This window comes from Heterocephalus glaber, unplaced genomic scaffold, assembly GCF_053883595.1.
Source record: "Heterocephalus glaber isolate CG9 unplaced genomic scaffold, H.glaber_assembly_v1.0 deba00001431, whole genome shotgun sequence".
Classification (NCBI taxonomy): Eukaryota; Metazoa; Chordata; class Mammalia; order Rodentia; family Bathyergidae; genus Heterocephalus; species Heterocephalus glaber.
The window spans coordinates 3,955,475-3,961,474 of NW_028258295.1; the positions used below are offsets into that span (position 1 = coordinate 3,955,475).

The 6,000-nt window shown below is 37.0% G+C and overlaps 1 pseudogene; it reads left to right on the top strand.

Annotated features, from left to right (window-relative positions):
• Nucleotides 1-4,801: 4,801 nt before the first annotated feature.
• Nucleotides 4,802-5,780, top strand: LOC147827814 (zinc finger protein 670-like; annotated as a pseudogene).
• Nucleotides 5,781-6,000: the final 220 nt, after the last annotated feature.

Here is a 6,000-nt window from a genome sequence, read left to right on the forward strand (position 1 = left end):
TTTTTCTGGTGAAAACATTCAAAGTACTCTCTCTAATTTTTGAAGATATGCAGTGCATTACTGTTACCTACAGACTCTGATAAAAACCATTTCACTCTCAACTTGTATGAGAAGTTAAGGCAAGGAAGGTAAAGTAGTATTACTTAACTTCTAACTATTATTAAATCAGAGACCATTTGTATTGTGTGTGTGGTTTACTTGACTGAACATAATCTCTACAATATTTACCTTTCTTGTTTCATGCAGCAATAAATTGTTCCTTTTTGTTACAAGTAGTTTTCTATGTATTACAGTATTATATATACTATAATTTATTCATCGATTCATTATATGATGAACATTTCCTTGAACTGTTTTGCTATTTACTGGGGGACTCCTGCTGAGGGTTCTGATCTGCTCGGTGCTGCAACACAAGGCAAGAAGAAAGACTCAGAGACAGAACCAAGCTGAAAGGAGCAGCTGGAATGGTCAGTGCTGAACTAGCAAAGATCCCAAAGCACCCAGAACTGTGGTGTTTATTGGTGACACAATCATTGTTAAGTTGGGGTCAGGGAGGTAGTGTCTTTGCTAGAGATAAATTGCTGATCCAGACAAGGCTTATAAAAGAAGGGACAAGGCATTCTTGCATTAGGGACAGAATAGATCAGATATAGGTTGTGGTTAATGATTAACCTGTCTATACAGTTAAAAAGATTTCATTTCTGGGAACGAAAATTGGGTCAGAATCACTTTGACCTGGGCTGTGTGTCGTATCAGAGCCCCATGGCATCATAGACTATTTCTCTGGTCTCTGCTGTGGCTGTTTGGTGAGGGATAGTTTATTAATACATGCATCACCATAATGCCCCTATGAGTCACATAGGCTTTGGTCTGGCTCACTTTTTAAAACAAGCAAATTGTGGTGTTAACTCTTTACAGCCTGCACTGCTTACAGGCTGCTTTGGGCATAATCAACAGGGCAGTCTCCTGCACTATTCTAAATAAAGTTGTATTAGATAGTCTTCTGTTTTTTATTTCCATAATGTTTGTAAGGATTTACAGTCCAATATCTAACCCAAGAGAGATGCCATTGCTCTCAGTTTTTATAATATTTGGTATTTTTAATCTGTCTTAATTTTAATCATTTTATGGGTGTGTAATGATACCTCCTTGTGGCAATAATTTGACTTTATCTGGTGACTATTTATCCTGACAAGGCTTTAATGTTGTGGTTAGCCCTGGTGTACCATTCATTATAAAATATCTGACTTTTTTATTAGTAAAGTTACTTTATTTTCTCTTGTATTTGCTTTATATCTTGCTTTAAAAAGTTAACAAGTTCACAACTTTATACCAAAATGTAAGAAGTTTAGGCTATTTGCTTATAAACACTTTTTTCAGTCAAGGGTCATCTAATCTCATTCTTCTTCTAAACCATATTCAATGTTTTAAAAAATCAGAAACCAAGAGTATTGGAGAAGCTCTAGTGTGTGTATTTCTCTTTGACAGAAGAAAGATCTTCAACAGCTTTCCCTCCTCGATCCCCTGTGGCTCCAGTTTATTTAAGCTGCCGCCTTGAATTCAGAGCAAATCTGGGAAACTTTAATCACCATTTGACCTGGAAGGGCCACATCTGGGGCTGGAGGTGAAGACAGAGGTTACCGTTGATGAATAGTGGGTTTGGTTTACATGAGGTTTGTAATCCACTTGCATACAGAACTCATCCATAACAGCGTCTTTCCTGTCTGACTACTACTCTTAAACCCCAAGGGTCCTAAAGACTCAGTAGAGAGATGAAACCACCATCTTATAAGTGTGGCAGGCATGACTTTCATAATAATCCTAGGAACTGGGCAGAGGAGGCAAAACTCCTGGGCCACTGTACTATTGCCCCAGCACCTAGGAGCAGAGTTGCCCTCAGAGCAGAGGAGTTGAATCTTCCAGGGGATTGGTATGACAGAGGATCTGGAAAAAATGAAATCATAAATAATTTCTCAAATAGCAGGCATTGTGCACATAGTGCAAGACATGACTTATAAATCTAGAGAGGACACAGACAAAAAAAATTGAGGTGCTGAGGAACATGATGGAATCCCAACATAGGAAACAAATGGAATCCATAAAACAGAGGCAAATAGATTTCCAGGAGATTAAAAACTCCATTGAAAGTTTATGCAGCAGAATGAGCCAATATGAGGACAGAATTTAAGATATAGAAGATAAGATTGCAATTAGTGAGCAGGAAAAGAAAAATTGCTTTAAAATAGCAAGGGACCACAAGAAATCAATCCAGCAGCTGCTAGACAATGGAAAGAAGAATAACATAAGACTGATCGGAGTCAATGAAGAAACGGGAGAGAGTGTAGATGTCATAAAAAAACTGTTCACAGAAGTGATGGCAGAAAGATTCCCAAGCAGGGGAAAAGAACTTGATCTACAGATAAGTGAAGCATATAGGACTCCAACTAGCCTTGATTAAAAAAAAAATTCTACACACAGGCATATAATAGTTAAGATTTCAGAAACTCAACAGAAGAACAAAATTCTACAAGCAGTTAGAGAAAAGAAACAAATCATATACAAAGGAAAGCCCATCAGAATCACAGCACACTTCTCAGCAAAATTCTCAAAGCAAGAAGAGTTTGGTGTGATGTATTTCAAGCCCTAAAGGCAAACAGCCCCCAACCCAGATTGATGTACCCTGCAAAATTATCTTTCAAACTTGATGGAGAAATAAGATACTTTCATAACAAAGAGCACCTGAGGAACTTCATGAATACCAAACTAGCACTCCAAAAATTTTAAACAATATCCTAGAAAAAGACAATGTGGAAGGAAGCCCAGCAGAATGAATCCATCAAATAGGGCAAGATACTGAATGAAAAAGGGGAAGAATCCATCAAAAAGAAAAAGTCATGACAATGATGAGTCAATATGTATCAGTTATAACCACCAATGCTAATGGTCTCAATTCACCAATCAAAAGAAATAAACTAGCAGAATGGGTCAAGAAGAAAGATCCAACAATATGCTGCATACAAAAAGCACATTGAATTCAAAAAGAAACTCATAGACTGAAAGTTAAAGGGTGGAAAACAGTACTCCATGTGACAGGAACTCTTAAGAAAGTGGGAGTAGCTATGCTCTTTGCAGACCATGTGGATTTCAAATGATCACTGATTAACAGAGACAAAGAAGTTCACTACATCCTTGGAAAGGGAAAAATCCAAGAAGAAGAGATGACAATCATAAATATCTATGCACCAAACACTAGTGTACCAAACTATATAAAACAAATGCTAATGGACATGAAAAATCATATAAGCACTAATACAATAGTAGTGGGGGACCTCAATACCCCACTGTCACAAATAGATAGATCAACTAGGCAAAAAACAAGCAACAAAATACTAGAACTCAATCAAACTTTTGAACAAATGAACTTAACAGATGTTTACAGAGTGTTCTACCCCTCAAAATCATAATACACATGCTTTTCAACTGCACACAGGTCATTCTCCAAAATAGACAACATACTTGCTTATAGAACATAATAGGTAAGTGAAAAGAAATTGAAGTTATCCCCTCCATATTATCAGACCATAATGTGATGAAATTGGAGATCAACAGCAAAAGAAACCACAAAAATTTAATAGACCAATGGAAATTGAATGACACACTTCTGAATAAACAATGGGTCACAGAGGAAATTAAAGAAGAAATCAGAGGATTCCTTCAATTCAATGACAATGACAATACAATATATTGGAATCTATGGGACACAATGAAAGCAGTCTTAGGGAAATTCACAGCAGTGAATACTCATAGTAGGAAAACAGACCAAGTGCATTTAAACAACCTGATGGTGAACCTCAAGCTTCTAGAAAAAGAAGAGCAGGACAAACCCAAAGGGGGAAAATTATAAAGATGAGAGCAGAAATCAATGCAATGGAGACTAAGAGAATGATACAAGAAATCAATGAAGCTAAATTGGTTCTTCAAAAGAATAAACAAAATTGACAAACCCTTATCCAACCTTATCAGAAAAAGGAAAGAAAAGGCCTAAATCCATGTAATTAGGAATGAAAAGGAGGAAATTATGATGGACCCAGCAGAAATCAAGAAGATCATCAATACTTACTTCGAGAAACTATACGCCAGTAAGATGGAAAACACAGAAGAAATGGACAGATTCCTCTACAAGTATGAATTACCAAAGTTGAACGAAGAAGACCTAAAAATTTTAAACAACCCAATATCAATCAATGAAATTGAAAATATAATTAAAAACTTACCAACTGAGAAAAGCCCGGGTCCTAATCAAGAATTCTTAATGATAAAAACCAACAATTTTTTACAAACATCAAGATGATAGCCTTGAATGTTAACATAACCCAAAATTTAAAGGGGTTTTAAAAGTCATCCAAAAACTTAAAATTGAAATCATATTCAAATAATGCAGGAAGACTTTTTCTTCAATTAATAAATTTTGTGTTGAATTGGTTTGACTCCAACTTCACCTTGTTAGTTCACATATTTCAAAATAACAAAGAAACACTAATTTGCAAAAAACATGCATTTTTAGAGCAAATCATCTTAGCCTATATAGTATTGAAAGGATACATCAGGTGGAAAAAGAAAGATTTATCTAACCTGGGGAAACAGAGACTGGACTATAGATAAAAGCTCCTGAGTCTTCTCCTTGGGTACCTGAAGCACAAATTCCTCTAGCAGCCACAAGGGTCTTCTGCCTACAACAGGATCTGTCTCCCTCTATCTGACTATTCTGGCTGCTGCTGAGTTAATTCCTCAGACTATTACAATGGAGCACAGAGTGCTGGTCTATCTCATTGTTCTTGCTCCAGCCAAAGACACAGTGGACTGTCATGTCAGACCTTTTTACTCTTGACCCTCTTGGATCCCCTGCCTAGGCTACACTCTGCCAAAGCAACCAGACTGAAACTCCAGCTGTACCACATCAAACCTGACAGGTCTTGGGTCAATATTTTCATGGCTGGTATCATGGCACTAAAGTGTATACCAGGAGTGGGTTGCTGAGAGTCCCCAGCTAACTAGACCACATTTTTCTGTAATTTCTACTGGCTGAGAGCTGCATTCAAAGGATCCTGGGCAATGCACAAGCCATGCAATGGGATGTGTAACACCAGCTCCATCATGAATCAATATTTTATTTACCTGTGTATCCATTGAAGACTATCTTCCTTTCCTGAGGACACTGTGATCTTTGAGGATGTAGCTGTGAACTTTACCAAGGCAGAATGGGCTATGGTGAATCCACCCCAAAAGAAGCTCTACAGAGATGTAATGTGGGAAACATGTATGCATATGACTGCTGTAGGAAGAACCTGTGGTAATTAGCAAATGGAAGAATAATACAAAAATTGTTCAAGAAATCTAAGAAATGATGCAGACAAGTATTTGAGGTTTGAAGAGATTCTGTATAAATGTAGTGAGCATGGAAAAACCTGCAGTGATTTCCAGTCCTTTCAGAAACATGAAATGAGAAATACTGGAGAGAAACAGTGTCAGTGTGAGCAACATGGGAAAGCTTTCTCTGATCTTAGTAAACAAACTCACTTTGGGGAGAAAAGGTTTCTAGGTAAGAGAAATGTGAAAGCCTTCAGCACACCCAGTGTTGTTCAAACCCAGAAAAGAAATCAGTGTGGGGAGTCCATATGGGTACAAACAATGTGAGAAAACTTTTATGTATTCATACTCTATTCAAGTAAGTGAAAGAATACATGTTGGAGAGAAGCCCTGTGTAACTAAGAACTGTGTGAAACTGTTATCTCTTAGTCATTCCTTTCACAAACATAAAGTAATTTACACAGAGAAGAAACCTTATATATGTAAGCAATGTGGAAAAGCATTCACTACACAGAGTTGTTATGAAATGCATGAATAAAATCACACTAGAAATAAACCTTATGTATGTAAACAATGTGGGAAAGCATTCACCACACACAGTGTCATAGTCATGAAAGAACTCACACCAGGGAG